Source organism: Pteropus vampyrus, unplaced genomic scaffold, assembly GCF_000151845.1.
Source record: "Pteropus vampyrus isolate Shadow unplaced genomic scaffold, Pvam_2.0 Scaffold81, whole genome shotgun sequence".
Taxonomy (NCBI): Eukaryota; Metazoa; Chordata; class Mammalia; order Chiroptera; family Pteropodidae; genus Pteropus; species Pteropus vampyrus.
The window spans coordinates 5,939,724-5,960,252 of NW_011888862.1; the positions used below are offsets into that span (position 1 = coordinate 5,939,724).

Here is a 20,529-nt window from a genome sequence, read left to right on the forward strand (position 1 = left end):
TAACCACCTTCCCACCACTGGTGGCCCACAGGCTTCCTTACTGTGAGGTCATTTCCTCACTGAAATGACCATGATTGGGGAATTGAGGCGTGAATGTTTTAGCCTTCTCCTTCTCCTTCAAGCATCCTGGGAACATCTTAAACATCTTTGAGGCCCAAGCAGCCACACGGCTGCCTTGTGTTTTGATGGAACGTTTGGATCACTTTGGGTGTGAAGGTGTGTGAAACCTTTACAGTTTAGTCTGAAAAGTAATTTTAAGAAACCCCCAGGGGACCCTGCTGCTGAATGACACACAGCTGGGCCTTTGAAAGTGAGATTTTGTGATAAATTTGAACATGGTTTTAAACTTTACTATACTTTGCTTCATTTCTTTTCCTAACTGAGGATAGGTGAGCTGATTTTTCCATGAGGGAACTGTTTTGGACAATTAACCTAGATTTTCTTCAAATGTAGAGGTGACTATGTAATTGAGTTTTGGCTTTTGAAAACTGGAGGCCTAGTGAGGCAGCTCTGTAGAGTTAGAGTTGCAGGTGGGGTTGGTGGGGGGAAGACATGCTTTTTTTTTTTTTTTACTCACCAGGTGTGAAATGCAAAAGAGCTTTATGCAGAATAAGAGGCCTTTAAACATCCAGACATACTCTGAGTACCTGGGTAACCCTACTTGCCCCAAGTTGTCTTTCTCATCTGTAGGATACGCTGAGACCATGGCCTACACTTTATTCTTCTTGATCTCCTTGACTTTTTCCTGTAGCCAGCCCCACCCCCGGTTTTTGGAAAATGGCTGAATTTTTGTCTTAGATGATTGACTGTTATCAAGAGGATTCTTTTAAACATGTGCAGGCAGACGTCAGTAAGTTCTTACACTTACGTGCGTGCGCGCGCGCGCACACACACACCCTTAACATTTATTATATGACTGCTTTCTGCTAGTACTATCTCATGTTATTTCACAAGCCCCTCAAAAATCTATATGGAAATAGTATGATTTTTTTTGGTAGTTGAGGAGATGGAGGCCCTGCCGGTAGCTTTAAGACCATACTGTTTGAAATTTGAATGTGGGATTCAGACGTGGTTCTCTGTCTTCAGTTTTGGGGTTCCATCTGCTCTATCCAGTGTCTCTATATGCAGCACATGGTTCCTCCCACCACTACCACCTCATTGCCGCTGCGATAGCTTTCTGTCTCCCAGTTTATGATGGGGAAACAGAGACAGAAAAAAAAAAGACATGAGGACAATATCTAGGTGAGTCCTTGGATGCTCAGAAGAGCTAAGGTTGAGACCTTTGGACAAAAAGGTTCACAAATCAAGAAGTACCTACTGTGTATCTGGTGCAGGCATATGGCATTGTTGGATGTTAGTCCATGTGATTAAACAAGGTAGTGACTGCCTATCGGGTTGTAACTAATTAGTCGTTTAGTTGTAACTTAATAGTTTTGGGAAACACTGATTGTATAAAATAAGTCATTTGCTGTAGCAGGTGTCATTTTATATATCAAGGCTTTTACTAATTAAACCCAAATGATTCACCTCATGGATACACAGATTTCTTTTGTAGCTCAGTGGTCACCTTTTGTATTCTAAATCAGCTGTAAAATAACTGTGGGTGACCTCAATTCAGATAATGAATCAATCCAATTTAAAATAAATTACCATTTTCCTCATTTATTCAAATAGGCCAAGATGAAAAAATAAAAATGGTCAGGTTTGGGGTGGGATTGAGGGTAGGGAGGGCTTAAGGGTCCATTTAGACAGTGCTGATGAAGGGTTAAATTGATATAAATTTTCTGGTAGGCAGTTGGCCTTTGTGAAATTAATACACAAAAAAACTTTACTCCAGAGATTTCACCTCAAAATTTAAGTTAACTCATCACAAGAAAAAAAATTAGTAACTATGTATGGTGACGAATGTTAACTAGATTTATTGTGGTGATCATTTTGTAATACAATATATACTAATATCGAATCATTATGTTGTACACCTGAAACTAATATAATGTTATGTTAGTTATACCTCAATTTAAAAATAAAATTATGGACAAAAGAAATTTTTTAAAAAGAATTTAACCTAGAAAAATAATTGGAAAAGTAAAATAAAAGAATGTATAGATGCCTTCTCATTGCTTATAATTAAAAAATATTGGAAGTAACCATAAATGATTAACAATAGAAAATTGAATAAACATTACTATGCATTGGTACAACAAACAACATCACTACATATTGGAACAGTAAAATACTCTATTGCCATTAAAATGAAACAAATGGATATTTATTAACTCAGAAATATGTTTATGATATATTCCAAAGTTAAAAAGATTTGCTACCAAATAAGATCTAGTTTATTGCATGTTTATTAAGAAGATGTAGAAATATAGGAGAAAAAAAATATCTGGTAAAATATATACCAAATCAGTATTTTAAAAATATGTTTTGATCATGGTCCACAGTGAAAAATACATTTTACATTTGTGGCCCAGTAGATGCATGTAGCTGAAATAATAGTTTTATTAACAATACTTACTTTTCTTTATATGATACATTCTGATATATTTATTTCTTTTTCTTTTTTTTTAATGATCTATTCTATCCTTTCCTACCCTATTCTACCCTTATCACAATTATACTCCTCTTCTCCTCTCCTTTCTTATGTTTCATTTTAAAAAAGCTGGTCATGACCCACTAATGGGCCACAAGCCATAGTTTGAAAAACTCTGCTATAGAATGTTAACAGTGGTTATCTCTGGAAGGTAGGTGTCGGAAGCCAGCCGACAAAGTAATTGAGGGTACCTGAAAGGGGGAGCGTGGACTGAGGAAAAGAAAGAAGACAGACAGAATTGCAGGAGGGAGCACAGATTCAAGCTGTGTCCCCAAGTTTATTTAGAACGCACTACTTATAGCATTACAATAAGAAAGACAGTAGTCAAGAACCAAGGTTAGCCAGATTACTTATCTAGTAGAACAATGAGATTCTCACAACTCAGAACTCTCTGCTAAACTGTAGCAAGGAATGTGCAGTGATTGCTATGTGAACAGTTACCTCCCGGTTTTTCCCAGCGCTTTACAATCTCAACTTCTTACATTGTTGCCAAGTACACAAATATCCTTGTTCCTTGTTATACGATTTCACATGTCCATAAGTGACTCCCCACAGGTAAGATTATAGATAACTTGTTTTTTGAGAAGGGAGGTCCTTTTTGCTTCTCTATGTTGCTTATGTAATACAAAGGCAAATGAAAGTTTTGAAATGACACGATTTCATTTAAAAACAAATTGATAAGCTGTAACTTTTTAGGAACATACTGATTGTATAAAATAAGATGCGTGCTCTACTCCATAATTATCGGGCATGCAGAGCATTCTGGGAACCTTAAAGAACATTATGGCAAAAAAAATTATCCATTGAGGCACATAGTTTAAATAAAAGAATAAGAAGAAAATGAAACATGACCTAGCCTCTTTAAACTCAGGTCACCAAACATCCCTACTTATTACTTTACCCCAGTGATATTGCATCAGTTCTCTGGGATTTATTTCTATTTCTGTTCCAGACTACATTTTTTCATGCTCATTCTCAACCTTAAAAAAAAGATATTAAATTCATCAGACTACTTTCTGGCCATATTATCTTGGCTTACGGTACTGTTGAAGTTAGCCTCCTTTAAAGCTAAAGATGCTTTTTTAAATGGAAGGCAGTCATTAAGAACTTAGAACAGGAAGCAGAAGCTTAAAGGACAGGGAGAATCCCTGGCCGGAGCCATTATACTTCCCCATGGGCTTCCTGCTCTCAGTACACAGCTGAAAATCTGCAGAACAGCCCCAGGATCCCTGTCCCTATCATAGACAGCCACTACCAAAAGGGGTGGCATATGAAGTGAGCTTTACCTGGCTCTTCTTTGGGAAAACCATGATGGACAAGCAGGGCAGAGATTTCTGAAGAAAGTTCTATTTATGTAGAGCCCAAGTAAATCTTTGGGCATGTGTGCCAACTGCCAAGAGGGGGAATTGCGATCCGTAGGTTTAGGAATGGGGAGAGGCTGGGTGGCATTTTTAAAGTAGGAGCATGAAGAGAGATGCTTCCTGCTCTTGAAAAGAATTAATGATAGGAAATCTGAGAAAATAACTGGGGTTGCTTTTCAAGATGTACTAATTTAGTTACTGTTGCTTAAGACATTTTGCTGAGAGTAATCTGACAATGCTGAAAATGTTATTTGGAGCCCTGGCCTTATACTCAGGGGGAAGGCTAAATTCATTCTATCCTTGAAACATTGTGAATAACATGTCAAAGTTATTCATATGCTCCTTTATTTATTCATTTTCATTCATTCTATTTATATCATTTCATATCAATTCAATGATAATTATCCATTCATGTGGTTATTTGTTCATTTAATTTTCCATCCATCCATCCATTTAACCATCTACCCACCCACCCATCTATCCAAATATACACTTACATAGCATTTCTTGACCAGGTGCTTTGTATTGAGGGGCATGTGGCAGTCGCTGGGGTAGGGGAAGAAACTCTAAAAGGAGAAAGAACAATCTGTATAGTTGAGTTGCTCACAGTCTGATAGAACAGACAAACAAGTAAACAACTAATCACCACATAGTGTGAGCAGCGCTACTAGAGAGGCCAAGCTGACTTGATTTGTACAAAACTAAGTCTCCTCTTTCGGCCTAGAGTCATGGAATGTCAGTCTGAAAGAAGCCTTAGAAAAACTGGATGGCACAATGGTTCCCAGACTTTGTCCACAGATTGCTGGGGTACCATTCCAGGGAGTGGAGTTGGGTGTAGGAGGGACAAGTGAGATGAAAGCCAAACAGATTGAGTTTAGCTTTCTTGGGAACCAGAGCATATCCTTTTTTCATCTATTTCATTTATTGAGACTGCTTGTAGAGTATCATTTGAGGAAAGGCCTTATTTACTTAATGATATTTGCAAAGCACTGGACCAGTCCACTATCTTTCCTTGTTTCTGTGGTTTAAAAATTGAGACCCGAAAAGGTGAAGTGATTTGACCAAGGTTGTAAAATTGATTAGTTAAAAATCTAGGAATAAGACCTGGTCTTCTAATTTATGTGGACATTAACTATGTATCAGTTATCTTTTGCTGTATAACGAATAACTCCAAAACTCAGTGGTTTAAAACAACCATTATTTATTTAGCCCATAATTCTATGAGTTGGCAGTTTGGACTAGACCCAGCTGGGTGGTTCCTCTGCTCTTAGCTATGCTCACTCATGTCAGTGATGAGTTGCTGATCAGCTGGCAAGTCACCTGAGAACTGACTGGTCTAAGATGGCCTTACATCTGAAGGATGGCTGGATGTTGGCTGGGGTAATCAGGTAACTCAGTCTGGAATCTATCATCAGCAGGGTTCCAACAGAGCTTTTTGAGGCCTAGGCTGGTCAAAGCAAATTATAAGACCAACTCATACACAGGAGGTGGAGAAAGAGAATGTACTTCTTGACTGGAGAATTGCAAGGGGTGTGGATATAGGAAGGGAAGAATTATTCTTTTTGCTATGTACCATAAGAATACTGTGTTATTACCATGTCTTCTCTTCTTAATTTAGGCATTGGAAAAATATATGTTTGAAACTGCTATCTAATTCCAAAGCTATCTTTATAAGAAGACCGTAGCTATGACTCTTTCTATATACCATGAGGCCTCTCACATACTTGAATTTTCAAATTCTTTATGTTTGAGACAAATGGTATTTACTGCGTGTGGTAAGGGAACACCGTACCTTAAGAACACCTATACTTGACTCCCAGTCACAGTCTTTCAGTAGCCCTTTCCATGGCAAGACCCCTTTGGCTTTTGGGCACCCTGATTCTTTTCTATATCTCTATGGGATGAATTTATTCTTACCATTTTTACAAAGATTTTTTGAGTGACTCTTATGTATCAGACACTTAACTAGATATTGAGTATACAAATATGCCTAAGGTAGGCTCCTAATTTAGATAATTCACAGTCTGGAAGGGAAGGACAAAGATAAACAGATTATTAGAGTGAAATATGATAGGGCGAGAGATAGAAGTTGAATTTCTTTTCAGCTGTCATTATTATCTTTGTAATTAGAAGGTACAGCTACATGATCATATAAATAGATGCAGAAAAAGTATTCAGCAAAATTCAATACTTTTTCAAGACAAAAACACTTAAACTAAGAATAGAAGAGAACTTCCCCAAACTGATAAAGGACGTCTATGAAAAACTCACATGACATCATGCTTAGTGAAAAATTTAATGCTTTCTTCCTAAGATGAGATGCAAAATAAGGCTGTCCATTTTTGCCCTTTCTATTTATCATTATACTGGAGATTCTAGCCACAGCAATTAGGAAAGAAAGAGCATTCAGATTGGAAAGAGAGAAGTAAAAGTATCTCTATTCACAGATGACATGATCTTGTATATAGAAATTCCATAGGAATCCACAAAAATTCCTATTAGAACTAATAAATGAGTTCAGCAAGCTTTGAAGATATAAGATCAATATACAAAAATCAATTGTATTCTACACACTAGCAAGAAACAATAAGAAAAAGAAAAATTAAGAAAGCAATTCCCTTTATAATAGCATCAAAAAGAATAGATACTTAGGAATAAATTTTACAAAAGTACAGGACTTGTACATTGAAAATATGAAACATCATTGGAAGATCTAAATAAATGGAAGGACATTCCATGTTCATGGGTCAGAAGACTTAATATTGTTTAAGATGGCAATACTCCCCAAATTAATGTACAGATTCAATTTAATCCACATCAAAATCCTAGCCAACTTTTTGCAGAAATCAACAAACTAATTCTAAAATTTGTAGGGAAATGCAAGGGACTCAAAATAGCCAAAACAGTTTGAAAAAGAATAAGGTTGGAGGTTTCACACTTCCTCAGTTTCAAAACTTATTACAAAACTACAGTAATGAAGACAGTGTGGTAGTGGCATAAGGATAAATATATAGACCAATGGAACAGAATCTAGAGTTCAGAAATAAATCCTTACATATATGGTCAATTGATTTTTGACAAGGTTGCTAAAATAATTCAATGGGAGGAACTATCATCTTTTCAACAAATGGCACTAGGACAACTGAATATCCACGTGCAGAAGAATGAAGTTTTGAACTTCCTCTCATTATCCCACCAAAAATTAACTCAAAATTGATCATAGATTTAAATTTGAGAGTTAAAACTATAAAACTCTTACAAGAAAACATAGGAGTAAATCTTTATGACCTTGGATTAGGCAGTAACTTTTTAGATATGGCACTAAAAGCACAAGTGACAAAACATGGTAAATAGAACTTCATCAAAATTAAAAATTTTTGTCCTTCAAAGGATACCATCAGAAAGTAAAAGGTCAACATATAAAATCAGAAAAATTATTCGCAAGTTATATAGCTGAGAAGGGACTTTGTAGTAGTTTCCTAGGGCTGCTATAACTAACTGCCACAAACTGGGTGGCTTAAGACAACAGAAATTTATTCTTTCACAGTTCAAGAGGCTAGAAGTCATACTGTCCAAAGTCATGCTGTTAGTAGAACAATACTCCTTCTGAAGGCTCAAAGAAAGAATCCTTCCTTGCCTCTCTCCTGGCTTCTGATGATTGCCAGCAATACTTGGCGTTCCTTGGCTTATAGTCACATTATTTTACTCTGTCTCCATCTTCACATGGCACTTTCCTCTATGTGTATCTCAGAGTCTCTGTGTCTTCACATGGCCTTCTTTTAAGGATCCTGGTCATTGGAGTTAGAGCTTACCCTAATCCAATATGACCTCATCTTCACTTGATGCTATCAACAAAGAACCTGTTTCCAAAATAAGGTCGCATTCATAGGACATCAACATATTTTGGGGGGAGGAGCACAAATCGACCCACACAGACTTGTATCTAGAATTATTAAAAACTCTTAATTCAACAATAAAAAGACAAATAACGTAATTTTAAAATGGGCAAAGGATTTGAATAGATATTTCTCCAAATAAGACATAAAGGTGTGCATAAGCACATGAAGAGATGTTCAATATCATTAGTTATCAGGAAAATGCAAATCAAAACCACAATGAGATATCACGTCATACACATTAGGATGGCTAAAATAAAAAAGAAAGACAATGACAAGTGTTGGTGAGGATGTGGAGAAATTAGAACCTTTATACTAATCGCTGGTGGGTAGGTAAATAGTGCAGTAGCTTTGGAGAACAATTTGGCATTTCTTCAAGATGTTGGACATAGAGTTACCATATGATTTAGCATTTCTCCTAAGCATATACCTAAGAAAATTGAAAACATATGTTTAAATAATAACAGGTGCATGAATGTTCATTGCAGCATTATTCACAATAGTCAAAAGAGCAAAGTAGCGCAAATGTCCATCAACTGATAAATGGATAAAGAGCTTTTTGTCCGACATCTTAGCAAGGCTGCGGTGATAGCAACTGCTGTCAGAACTTTGTTATGCTGCCCAAGGATGACAAGAAGAAGAAAGATGCCAGAAAGTCAGCCAAAAAAGACAAAGACCCAGTGAACTAATCTGGGGGCAAGGCCAAAAAGAAGAAGTGGTCCAAAGGCAAATTTCAAGATAAGCTTAATAACCTAGTCTTGTTTGATAAAACGACATATGACAATCCCTGTAAAGGAGTTCCCAACTATAAGCTTATAACCCCAGATGTTGTCTCTGAGAGATTGAAGATGCAAGGTTCCTTGGCCAGGGCAGCTCTTCAGGAGCTCCTTAGTAAAGGCTTTATTAAACCAGTTTCAAAGCACAGAGCTTATGTAGTTTACACTGGAAACACCAACAGTGGGGATGCCCCAGCTGCTGGTGAAGATGCATGAACAACAGGTGCATTTTGAAAAATAAAAGTTTATTACATTAAAAAAAAGTGGTTAAAGAAAATGTAGTATATCCATACAACAGAATATTGTTTGGCAATAAAAAGATGATAAGCAGCAATAAAAATTATTATACATGTTGCAACATGGGTAAACCTTGAAAACATTATGCTAAGTGTATGAAGCCAGTCATACAAGAACATATTGTATGATCCCAATGATATGAAATGCCAGAACAGGCAAATTTATCAGGACATAAAGGTTAGTGGTTACCTAGTGCTAGAGGGAGGGGGTTAATAGAAAGTGAGTGCTAATGAGTATGGGGTTTCTTTTAAGGGTGATGAAATGTTCTAAATTAGATAGTGGTGATAGTTGTACAACTCTGTGAATATACTAAAAACATTGAATTGTATGTTTTAAAGAGTGAATTTTGTTGTGTGTGAATTACATCTTAATAAAGCTGTAAAAAATAAGGTGAGGTACTCTGTCAAGAGTAGGGATTTTAGGAGACTTGAGAAAAATGTTAATGATTTGGAATCCTCACTTAAAAGAATTGAGGAGAGAGCCATATTAGTTATGTTAGGTTAGCTGCTGCAACCAGCAGTAACAACTTTCAGTGGCTGAGCACAATAAGCTTCTTTCTTTCACACGGTTATCTGATCCTGGTCAGGAGACCATCCTTAGTGACTCTACTCCAAATGTTGAATCAGGCACCCAGGTTCTTTCCATCTTTTGTCTCTGCCCTCTTTTAGATCTTTTGTGTCCTCTCAGTTCAGCTACTGGATGGGGAGAGAGTGAGAATTGAGCATGGGAGAGTTTTATTGTATAAGCCTGGAAGTGACTGGTCAGAACTCAATCATAGGGCCACATCTACATGCAGGGTAGATTGGCGCATACAGTCTATTTATGCATCTGAGAAGAAAAGGGAAACAGGTTTGCTGAACTACTAGCCAGCTTCTGCTACAAGGGCTGACCAAGGACAAAGACAAGGAGAAGGGTTGCATGCTCAGAGCCCAGCTTGAGGTGGAATATATTTGTGGTCACTGCTGAGAGCAGGGCTGGCTCATTTTCTCCCACTGTTCTAGGTGGAACATTACCAGGTTGAAAGTACTGTAATGGGGCATATTCCTTCAGGTAAATGTAACCCAGTCTCCATTAGTTATGCCTGGGGAGAGAAATGAAGAACTTTTAGCATCCCTCCTGTGGATGTCAAATGTAGCCTTGCTGTCCACGTTGTGATTAAATGGGAAGCAAGAGGGGAATGAATGTGAGAAATAAACTGCTGTTTCTTTGCACTTGGACATGGGATGAATAAAAATAAGGATCTGTCCCCTTTTAAGGTTGTACTTTAAATAGAAATATGCCCCAGGCCCTTCTTGATCTTTCTTTTCTTGGCTTCTTCTCTCTGAGTGTTCTTCACTCCCAGCCACGTATGTGCCTGTGTGGCCGAGGGGCCTGAGTTCTGTTTGGGAAGTAGCTTATTTGAGCGGATCCCTCAGACTGAAGCTCCTTCCCCCAAGTACCTTTTCATAAGTTTTCCATGCTGCCTTGACATTTCTGTAGTGGGTGTACCTGCCCTTCTAGACAACTGCTGCCTGTGTTTCTGATAGACTGTATCTGGCTGCTAATGTTGTGAAAATCACCTCACTGGCCTGTCCTTGTTTTCAGAGGCACTTGACTCTTGGTATAATGCTGGATATTTAATGAGCATTGTTTATGGAGAGAGTAAGATAGAACAGTACAGCCTCTTCCTTTGTATCATAGGCCCCTCTGGGCTTTGTTGAAAGGCATGCTGGCACCTTAAAGACAGGCTGGCAGGAAGAACGCTGTAAACCAGGAAGCGGGAGTGCTATGGTTAGGGAGAAGTGATTCTGTTGCAGTCATGCCTTCAGAGAAGATGGCCAATGATCTACATAACAGTGACAAAGATTTGGGGTAATGGTGGGTGAGATCTGGATTGATGTCATTGCCTAAGGGTCTGGTGCACATGAGTTTCCAATTGGTCATTATGTTTGTCTGTCTTGTTTTCTCCTAATTCATTTCCTGTACTCCTGCTGAGTGAATCTTGCAAGGCACAAATCCAATCTCATCACTCCCTCCTTCTCATTCTTCCATGGCTTCTTATTGCTCTTCTAATAACATCTAAATGAATTGATTTTCAAGACCATATAAATGTGGTCCCAGCCTCTCTTCAGCATCATCTCATCTTCTGCCTCTCTAGACTCATTGCTTTGGCCTTAGTTCTAAGATTCTTCTAGTTCCTCATATCCCATGCTCTCTAGCTCCTACAACTTCCTCTGGTCCTGATCTTGATGACCTTTCTTTTTGTAGGCTTCCAGACTAACCCCATTTGCCTTATTGAGCTAGTTGCTGTTGTACTCTGTGTCTCCCTGTCCATTCTTTCATAATTACCAGTTTGTTTTTTCACTCCTCCACTAAACTGAAACTTCATAAGATCAGGGATCATGTCTTATTTACCATTATACCTCCAATTATATTAGTCAGGGTAGGCTAATTTCTGTAACAGAGAACCCCAAACATCTAAGTAGCTGAAAACAAAAGAAGTTTTATTTCTTCCCCACATGACAATTCAGTGTGTGAATTGGGTAAATGGCTTTTGACATGGTTCTTTAGAAATCTAGGCCCCTTTTATTTCATAGTTCTCTTATTCCCTAAGTCTGTTCTCTCTTTCCAAGCCTGCATCTGACAGATAAATGGGAGAAGAGAGAATGGAGATCATATAGGAGGGTTTTTATGGACCATGCCAGGAAGCTGTGTATTTTATTTCCACCTATATTCCATTGGCCAGAACTTAGTCATATGAACACATATAGTTGCAAGGGATGCTGGGAAATGTTAGCCAGTTGTGAGCACGCTTGTTGAGCAAGTAGCTGATCTCTATCACACCAGTGCTTACCTGGCACATGGTAGAAACCAAGTAAATATTCGTTAAATTTGTTTAATGAGTGAACGTTGTATTCTACGATCCATCTTGAATTTTAGGTGTTTCGATTTAATCATCTGTTCTACGGTCAGAGTATCCCTGAGGTCGTGCTTCCTCTGACTGAAGTGTCTGCCCAGGCTTCTTCCTCAACCCAGTCCCCTATAGGTTGTAAAACCGCATTCCCTACATGAATAGGAAGAAGCAAGAGAACCACATGGTGATAGCGACCAATGACCAACAGTTTAGTTTGAAAATTAGCCTCCAACGACTCAACTTCTGGATGGGCTGGAATATAATAACTCCTTGCCTGTGGTGGCTCTACAATTTTCCAAAGCACTTTCCCACACCTTATCTCATTCCATCCTCATAACAACATGGTGAGGTAAGAAAGCCAAGGGTTATTATGTCTGCTTTACAGATGAGCAAAGCAAGGCTCAAAGTAGCCCAGATGACTTTCCCAAGACCATGTGGCTGCTCTTCCACACTTGCTGTTTCTACCCCAAATCCCATTACTTGAATCTGCAAACTATTTTCCAGAAGATTCCCTTTTAGCTTGCAATTAGTGGGGCTGGAAAATATGTCTGATGACTGACCTTACCTCTCAACACTGGCCATTTATTTTCCTGTCTAAACAAGCGGGTCTGCAAGAAGCTACCACAAAATCCTCCCCTATATTTAAATCTCTGTGAGCTGTGGATCTGTGTCTTCCCTCTGAGTGTTGGGAGAGAAAACCAAAGGCAGCTAAAATGTTTCCGAAGTTGCAGTGCCTCACATCCCAGTTTATTACAACAGGGTCTAGGTGGGGTTGTGTCATAGGACTCCTTTTTTTTTTTTTTTTACTAAAACAAAACAAGAAAGCCCAGGGGTAGGATGTTTCTGTAAGTGTCCATGTACATGCTTGTTGCTGAGCACTTGTGTTGCATTCCCAGGAATCCTTAACACTCTCTCCCAACCTCACTCAGACAGAAAGCCAAAATTACCTTGCTATCCTACCTAATTAAAGGCAAAGGTTATAGTTTCCCCAGCCTATCATAGTCTGGTGTATGGGTTTTGCTGGCACAGAGGAGGAAGGTAAAGCTAAAGGTTGACTGTGATGTGGGAGGATGTAGGAAAGGGCAGAAGGGGTCAGGATGAATTCCTTACCCTTCAGAACCTAAAACAGAATTTCTAGCATCAAAATCCTAACAACACAAAGAAAATATCCTTGTTGTGGAGGAAAGACTGGCTAATGTCAGTTCGTAAACCTTCCTCTCTCCTTTCCACTGGCTCAGGTAGACCTGGGAAACCAACATCTTCTGGCATCATCTCCCATGCATTGTTTTCTCAGAAGCAGAGCATGACCGACATTGGATAGTATCTATGTTGGTATCTGTCTCAGCAAATCCCTTTCTGTATTAAAAGATTAATGTAGCAAATCCAGAGTTAGGGGGAGATTGCAGTGTGTCCTCTTCTGTCAGAATGTTGTTTATTAACACTATTTTTCTGTTTTCCATTTTTTGCTCTTCCCTCATATCCCTATAAGCCACATTTTGAAGCCCTTCTCTAATTTCTCACTTTCCCTAATATTAATAAAAAACCCAAACAATTTGTATGACATCTGTGCTTCCTCTTGTAGGGAAGATAACCCTCTTTTTCTCAAACAGAGAAGTTATGGGTCTTTTATGATCTGGCTTAAGGTCCCTTGAGTGAAGCTGACATGAAGAAATGATGCTTGGTCCATAAGATTTTAGGAAAGCCTCTGAAAAGCAAACTCTCTCTGAAAAATACTAATGTTGCTTTTTGTTGGAGTTATTTTGCCAATGTTCATGTAAGAACTCAAGCCTGCTTCTGTTACTATTCATGACAGGCTAATGGTGTGCTTAATTCAGATACTGTGTTATGCAATGACCACTTGCTTTGAATTGTATATTAAGACATGTTATCATATAAATTTTACTGTGAGCCAGGCATTTGCCTGGTAGAACTGAAGATATGGCTGTTGTTGGTTTATCTTTTGTGAGTACCTGCTGTTTATAGAAACTTTACTGATCAGACTCCTCTTGGGATTTTTCAGCATAAGTCAGTCAGACAGAGCGCAGCTCAGGGTGAACATAGCAACATTCTGAAGACAATTGTGGTGCCATTTGGTGAGAAAGGCATAGAGTGTTTGTCCCCCCAACCTACTTCCTTGGTTATTGTTTCTATTCACATTTGAGCAAGTATGCACTTGTATGAAGAATAGTGAGACAATTAATAATTATGTATTGCCTGGTTCAGCTCCCAGCATGGTGTTTAATAGCACATGGTAGGTGCTCAGCAAATGTCTGTGGTGTTGAAGTAATTTGTTTACTCAATGTATTTTCCATTAGGTTGTGAGTTCTTTGGAGTCAGGGCCTGTGTGTCCCTTGCCTTTGTGTACCCGGCTTCATGCCCAGTGCCTGGCATATAATGCTTATTCATAGAAGTGCATATACTGCTCAATTGTGAGCAGAATCAATAACCAAGGAAGTAGGTTAGGGGCAAAACACTCTATGCCTTTCTTACCAAATGGCACTACAATTGTCTTCAGAATGTTCCCATCTTCTCCCTGAGCTGAACTCTGTCTGACTGAATGACGCTGGAAAATCCCAAGAGGAGTCATGTTCCCACAGAACACCTATCCATCTGTCAAAGATTGTTCAAATCCCTTCTTCGTTAGAATGAGCTCTCTCTCTCTCTTTTTTTAATTCTAATGGCTTGGTCCTAAGAGAAATTTATTCATGTAATCACCAACTCACCTCATTGTAGGCCGTTATGACTTGTCCCAACGTGTATTATACAGCTCGGGCTGCCATAATGAATACCACAGATTGGGTGGCTTAAACAACAGAAATTAAGTTCTCATAGTTCTGAAGGCTGAGAAGTCAAAGACCAAGGTCCCAATTAAGTTTCTGGTGAGAACCCTCTTTCTGGCTTACAGGTGGCCCTCTTCTTGCTGTGTCCTCATATGGGAGTGGGGGAGGAAAGGAGGGAGGGAGAGACAGAGAGACACAGAAAACGAGCAAGAACCAGACCTCTGGTGTCTCTTCTCATAAAGACACTAATCTTATAAGATCAGGGCCTCATCCTTATGACTTTATTTGACTTTAATTGCTTCCTTAGAGGCTCCATCTCCAAGTACAGCCACACTGGGATGTTAGAACTTCAACATATGAATTTTGGAGGACACAAACATTCAATTTATAACATAATGTACTTGTTGCCTATTGTAACATCTGGAGTTTCCTGATCAAGAAAAAAGTGGTGAAAAATAAACACAGTACTAGACTTCATGTAAATAAACATAGTACCATGTGTTAAGATTCTAAAACAAGTCAGGCAGGCACACTTAACGAAAATTTATGGTTGATTGAACCTAGTTTTACCATGTCTTTGTCTTTTCCTTCTAATATGATTTTTTTTTGAATCAGTGGGAATTCTCCTGAGCATATCAATTGCAGAAAGCTATTAGTATTTTGGAGATAGGGCAGCAGTAGCAAAAGAAGGTGGGATAGGAAAATGAGGATAAGCTGGGTTATGCTGTGATGATAAACATTCCTCAAATCCAAGTGGCTTAATATAACAAATGTTTATTTCTCTTTTACACTACATGTCGCAGGTATGTTAACGGGCACTCTGCTAGTCATAATTGTTATGGGATCCAGGCTGATGGAGTCTCCACTTTGACACATGCATCACAAAGGGGAATGTAGTAAATAGCATACCAGCTCTTAAAGTTTTCACCTAGAAGTGCCACATGTCACTTTCTGCTTATCCTTCATTGGCTAAAATGTTACGTGACCATATCCAGCTGTAAAGAGGTTGATGAAGCAATCTTGCTAAGAAGGAGGAAAGCTAAATTATTTGGCAAGCAGCACTGATTATTACTATAATGGGGTAACAATGAGGCTTGGGTAAATGTGGGTGGAACTTGAGCAAAATTTGTGGCACAAATGAGAATTTTTATTTACTTACTGCTGTTTTTTTTTTTTTAAATTGTGTTTTCAAAACAGCTCTAACATCTAGGATTTTTTGCTTAGTTGAGTATTTCTGTGCCTAGTATGAAATTGAGAATGAAACCATTTTCCATTGAGATATTAGAGTTGCCTTTCAAGTGTCCATATAGTATAAATAACAATAGCCTCAAAGAAACAATTAAAAGCTCTCCAGGTGGCTTATCTCAGATCCACTGAGAAATGAAAACCCCCCAAACATGCCAAAACATTTTAAGATAATGGCTGTGTCTGAGGGTGGTCTCCTTGTAATGATAAAGCTTTCTCCCCATCCTTCCTGAAAGTGATACCAGCCTGATGTTAGCAACAGTATCGCTGTCTGGAAAGGGGATGGCTGAATCTGGCGGGATTACATTTGAGCTACATAAACACAGATTGAATTAAGCATGGTGGTTGATGATGGGGAGCGTAGAAGGAGTCAGGACCTTCCGTTGAGATAATAACTAGTTCATTATCTGCCCAGATAAAGGTCATACAGGCTTTCAGCAACAGCATGAAAAGGAAACTAGACTATCCTTTCTGACAGCAACTCTGCTTTTTTTTAAAAAACAGACTTCAGAATACTAGCGAGTAAGGAAATCCATATTCCTCCTGATACCCTTCGTTCCCCTTCCATATCCTTCCTAACACAGGCCTTTACTTCTATTAATTTTTGAGTGGCTGCCTTTGTTTAAATTACTTATAATGGGACTTGCCTGGAAAAATATCAAATAATAAGCCCATGAACAGACGTTATTAGCTTACATCTCCCCCATTTTACACACTATCTCATACCTTTTCCTTGCTTCTAAATTTTGCCTTTTCATCAAAAGGCAAAAATGCCATCACTTAGTCAAAGGAAATTTCTGCCTCTTGGGCTACACCTTCTAATTTTCCTTAAAAGAGCTCATTATGAATCATTTGGAAGGAGCCAACATGCAATACTGTCTTTGTGTGAAACTTAGAAAGCAGTGTGGTGTGGGCAGGGTACTTCCACCTGTAAAAAACTGATAGTTACAAGTGACTTTCAAGACATTAATGATATTTTTGAATCCTAAGTTAAGCAGTAGCAGGTTAAGCTTTTCCCAGGAGATGGTGATTTTAGTGAAGTGTCATAAATGTGTTATCCCAAAGCCAAAATTTCTAATGAGATTTCAAGTGAATGATTTTCCCTTATTCATTTTGTTTTAATATGCCAAGTATGTTCTGTAATGGGTTGGCAAATCCTGGGCAATATATTTTCTTTCTGCTGCCTCAGAAATGTTGTCAATAAAATGAAGACTAGTAATATGGATTTCTTACATGGTTATCATTTTTCTTTGTAAGAGAAGTTACTTTGGTAAGAGAAATGGGCTGTGTTTAATGCCAGACCATGAGTCCTCCTGGATCCAATAAATTACATTTGCTCTAGGTTGACTAGCTGTGGAATGAGGTCATGTACCCTCAATCCAAATCATGGATATGACAGTCTGCATCTACATACAGAATAACTCAATCTTTGCTGCCCTACTATACTTCATCACCATCTCTGTCATCTTCAGGGCAGGGGTTTGACAGTAGCAATATGTGTTATGCTCAATCTTTAGCCTCAACCAGTAAAAGCTTTACATTTAGATTTTTTAAGAGAAGATAATTTCATATCTCTTAGGGATAATTAACAGGTTCCATGTGAGAAATGAAATCAGAATTATTGAACTTAGAAATAGAGGAAAAATGTAAGATTTCTTGAAATATATTCAGATACTATAGAATAACCTGTGATGACATTCTGTAACATTTCCTTCTCCTTGGCTGACTACCCCATGTTTATATTCTTTCAAATGTACTTTTAAGCACAGTGCATAAGAAATAAGAATATGAGAAACAAGAACCAGTGATTTGTTTTTGAAATAGGATAATCTCATCTTATAAGGGGTAAATGGTCATTATGCTCAGGAAAGATGCATGTGAGAAATGTATTTCACAATGGTATTAGTATCACATGTAGCTTCATACTTTTGGCAATGAGATTTCAGATGGCTGTTTAGCTGTCCCTGATTGTTATACATCTCTTTGAGTTTTGCGATGAAATAGAATGAAATGATAATGAGTGATAGTAAATATAGTTATGAGTTATGTATGTCTGTTTATGTGAAGTAGTGAGAAAAATCTTGTGCATGTATGAAGCTCTTGAAACATGGATGAATAACATTTGTGTAGTCTATTTCAATGATATTTATATACTTAAATCATGTGTTTATAATACATATTATATATTAAAGTAAAATGTGTGTATTATAGCACCATATCAAGAACATAGCTCAAAAGCATTTCCAAAGAAATTAAGATTCAAAACAAAGGTAGTAATTATAAGTCTCAAAAGTTCCTTTTATGTCAATTCTTAGTGTGTCATGATATTTAATAATGCTTTTCAATAATTTGGGATAAAAGGTCTAGTTTGTTGAATCAAACCTGAAGAATGTGTACAGGCTGACTAATGTGTGAGTTAGAAGGTATTCATTGTTTTAATCAGAGATTGGGAAACTTTTTTTGTAATGATTCAGATAGTAAATATTTTAAGCTTTTCAGGCTATACAGTCTCTGTTGCAACCACTCAACTTTGTCATTGTGAATGCAAAAGCAGCCATAGACAATATGTAAATAAGTGAGCATGGCTGTATGCCACTAAAATTTTATTTATAAAAACAGATGATGGGCCAGTTTGGTTTGTGGACTAAAGTTTTCAACCCTTGATCTTAAATGTGAAACTTTTTAACTATAGCCTAATTGAAACACAATTTACATGTGGCACCTGGTTGAATATGTGACTATTTGTATATTTAGCACATGCATGTGTGCACAAATGTGTGTGTACATATGCACACACACAAGAATAAGGTGGACTGTTTATATGCAATTTTCAGATCAGTCTAGAAGACATCTTGTATATGTAATTTTGTCTTACAGCAAATAAATATGTTCTATTTTCTAAATAAATATTCTGATTCTCTGTGGGATTGTGGCTACCTTATCCATCTAAAGTTTATGCAGTGTTGTCATTGCCATCTTTTCTCCTGTGGGGGAAGAACAAACTTTCCTCTACCCTTGAAATTCTTCTGACTGGTATAATAATCAAATACATATGAGACAGATTAGCAAGAGAAAATAACCAAATTTAATACATACATATGTATGGAAACTCCACATACATGAGAGGTTCAGAGATAGAAAGGAGGATTGAGGTATATAAGACAGCCTGAGCTAGGGATGAGGTAATACACCTTGCAGGCTTCCAAGGTCATTGCAGGATGATAAGAAGAGCAGATATTTAGTAAATAAAAGTTTGCCCTGCCATATAGGTGAGTCAAAAGAGATTATGCATGATAATCTCTCATTTTGGGCAAAGCCCCTAATTCGAGTTCTTCTACGTAAATGGAGAGGCAGAAGTTTCCCTTGAGCTTCAAGCTAAATTTGCCTTTAGCTCAAAATAATTCATATACCACTGAGGCACATCTTGAGGTGGCTCATTCTGAACCCCCATACTCTTCTCAAGTCCATTGCATCATGATCATATGGGCTGCTTAATTAATACTCTTTAGTGTTGATGATGCTATTCACATGGACTTTTTTTAATGTGGGTATACAAGTTGCATTTGCTATGAGTCACTCTCTATTGATGTCTTTATACAATTTTCAACTAAGCATTAATTGAAATGAAACCATGAGTTTGATCGGATTGATCACTCTTTTCAAACTCTATTCAAAATACTTTTCTTTCTTCCCAGAAAAAAACTGCAGTAATTTGCCCAGAAATGGGAGAGAATAGTGCTTTTCCAAATGATAAGGCTGTTTGTTTTGAGAAGTGGATTTATTGGGATGATAAATCTGGCTTTTTCTATCTGCTCACCTGTTTGTCCTCAGGGGAACTATCACTCTTTATTCTTTTACACTGGAAAGGTTGAAATGCTAGACAGTTTCAAAAGTCGGACCAAAAATTGCAGATAAGCGTAGAAAATAATGACTCTTCTACTTCTTGTACATGTAGGATCAGCACGCAGGAGCACTTCCTTGTGAGAGGCAGGCAGTCACATAAGAGCTGTGGCCTTTTGTAACTGGGCCCTGCCTTTTATTTGAGAAACTCTGTCTTGTAGAGATTCAGGCTACAGATCTTGCTTTCTAACTCTTGGACTAAACATATCTTTCCTGCCTAGTTTTCAAAGAAATAACTGATCTTTCTTAAATAGAAAGAATTTAAGTTAAAATGATGATTTTCATTTAGCTAAATGACAGTAGGACATATAAATTTAGAAATTCAAATGAAAAAGTATACATATTGTTTACATTTTATTTCTAGATAATGACATTTCATTTTCCCAAAGACTTTTCTTGAGATTACCTACCTATAAGAAAAGATATTCTGCCCCCTCTCTCTATCCTCAACCATAACAGAAACCATCTTAGCTTTCTAAGGCAGCACAAAGCATACCCAACTTGTCAAAACAAAAAAAGAGGCACCCCCCCAAAAAACATCTCAAAAACCATATAGAAAGAGCATAACTCCTTCATCATGGGAGGGGCTTGCTAATTTTAGCAAAATCCAAACAATTAAATGCAGTTAGATACTTCTTAACCTGGGTTAGCCTGATGAAACATTTTTCTTTCTTTCTTTCTTTCTTTTTCTTTCTTTCTTTCTTTCTTTCTTTCTTTCTTTCTTTCTTTCTTTCTTTCTTTCTTTCTTTCTTTCTTTCTTTCTTTCTTTCTTTCTTTCTTTCTTT

The 20,529-nt window shown here is 37.7% G+C and overlaps 1 protein-coding gene and 1 pseudogene across 1 annotated transcript in view; both read left to right on the forward strand.

The window, feature by feature from the left end:
• Positions 1-20,529, forward strand: part of NHS (NHS actin remodeling regulator) — a 336,905-nt gene that overhangs the window by 17,755 nt on the left and 298,621 nt on the right. The gene's annotated exons all lie outside the window — the stretch shown is intronic.
• On the forward strand, positions 8,415-8,845 carry LOC105294014 (annotated as a pseudogene).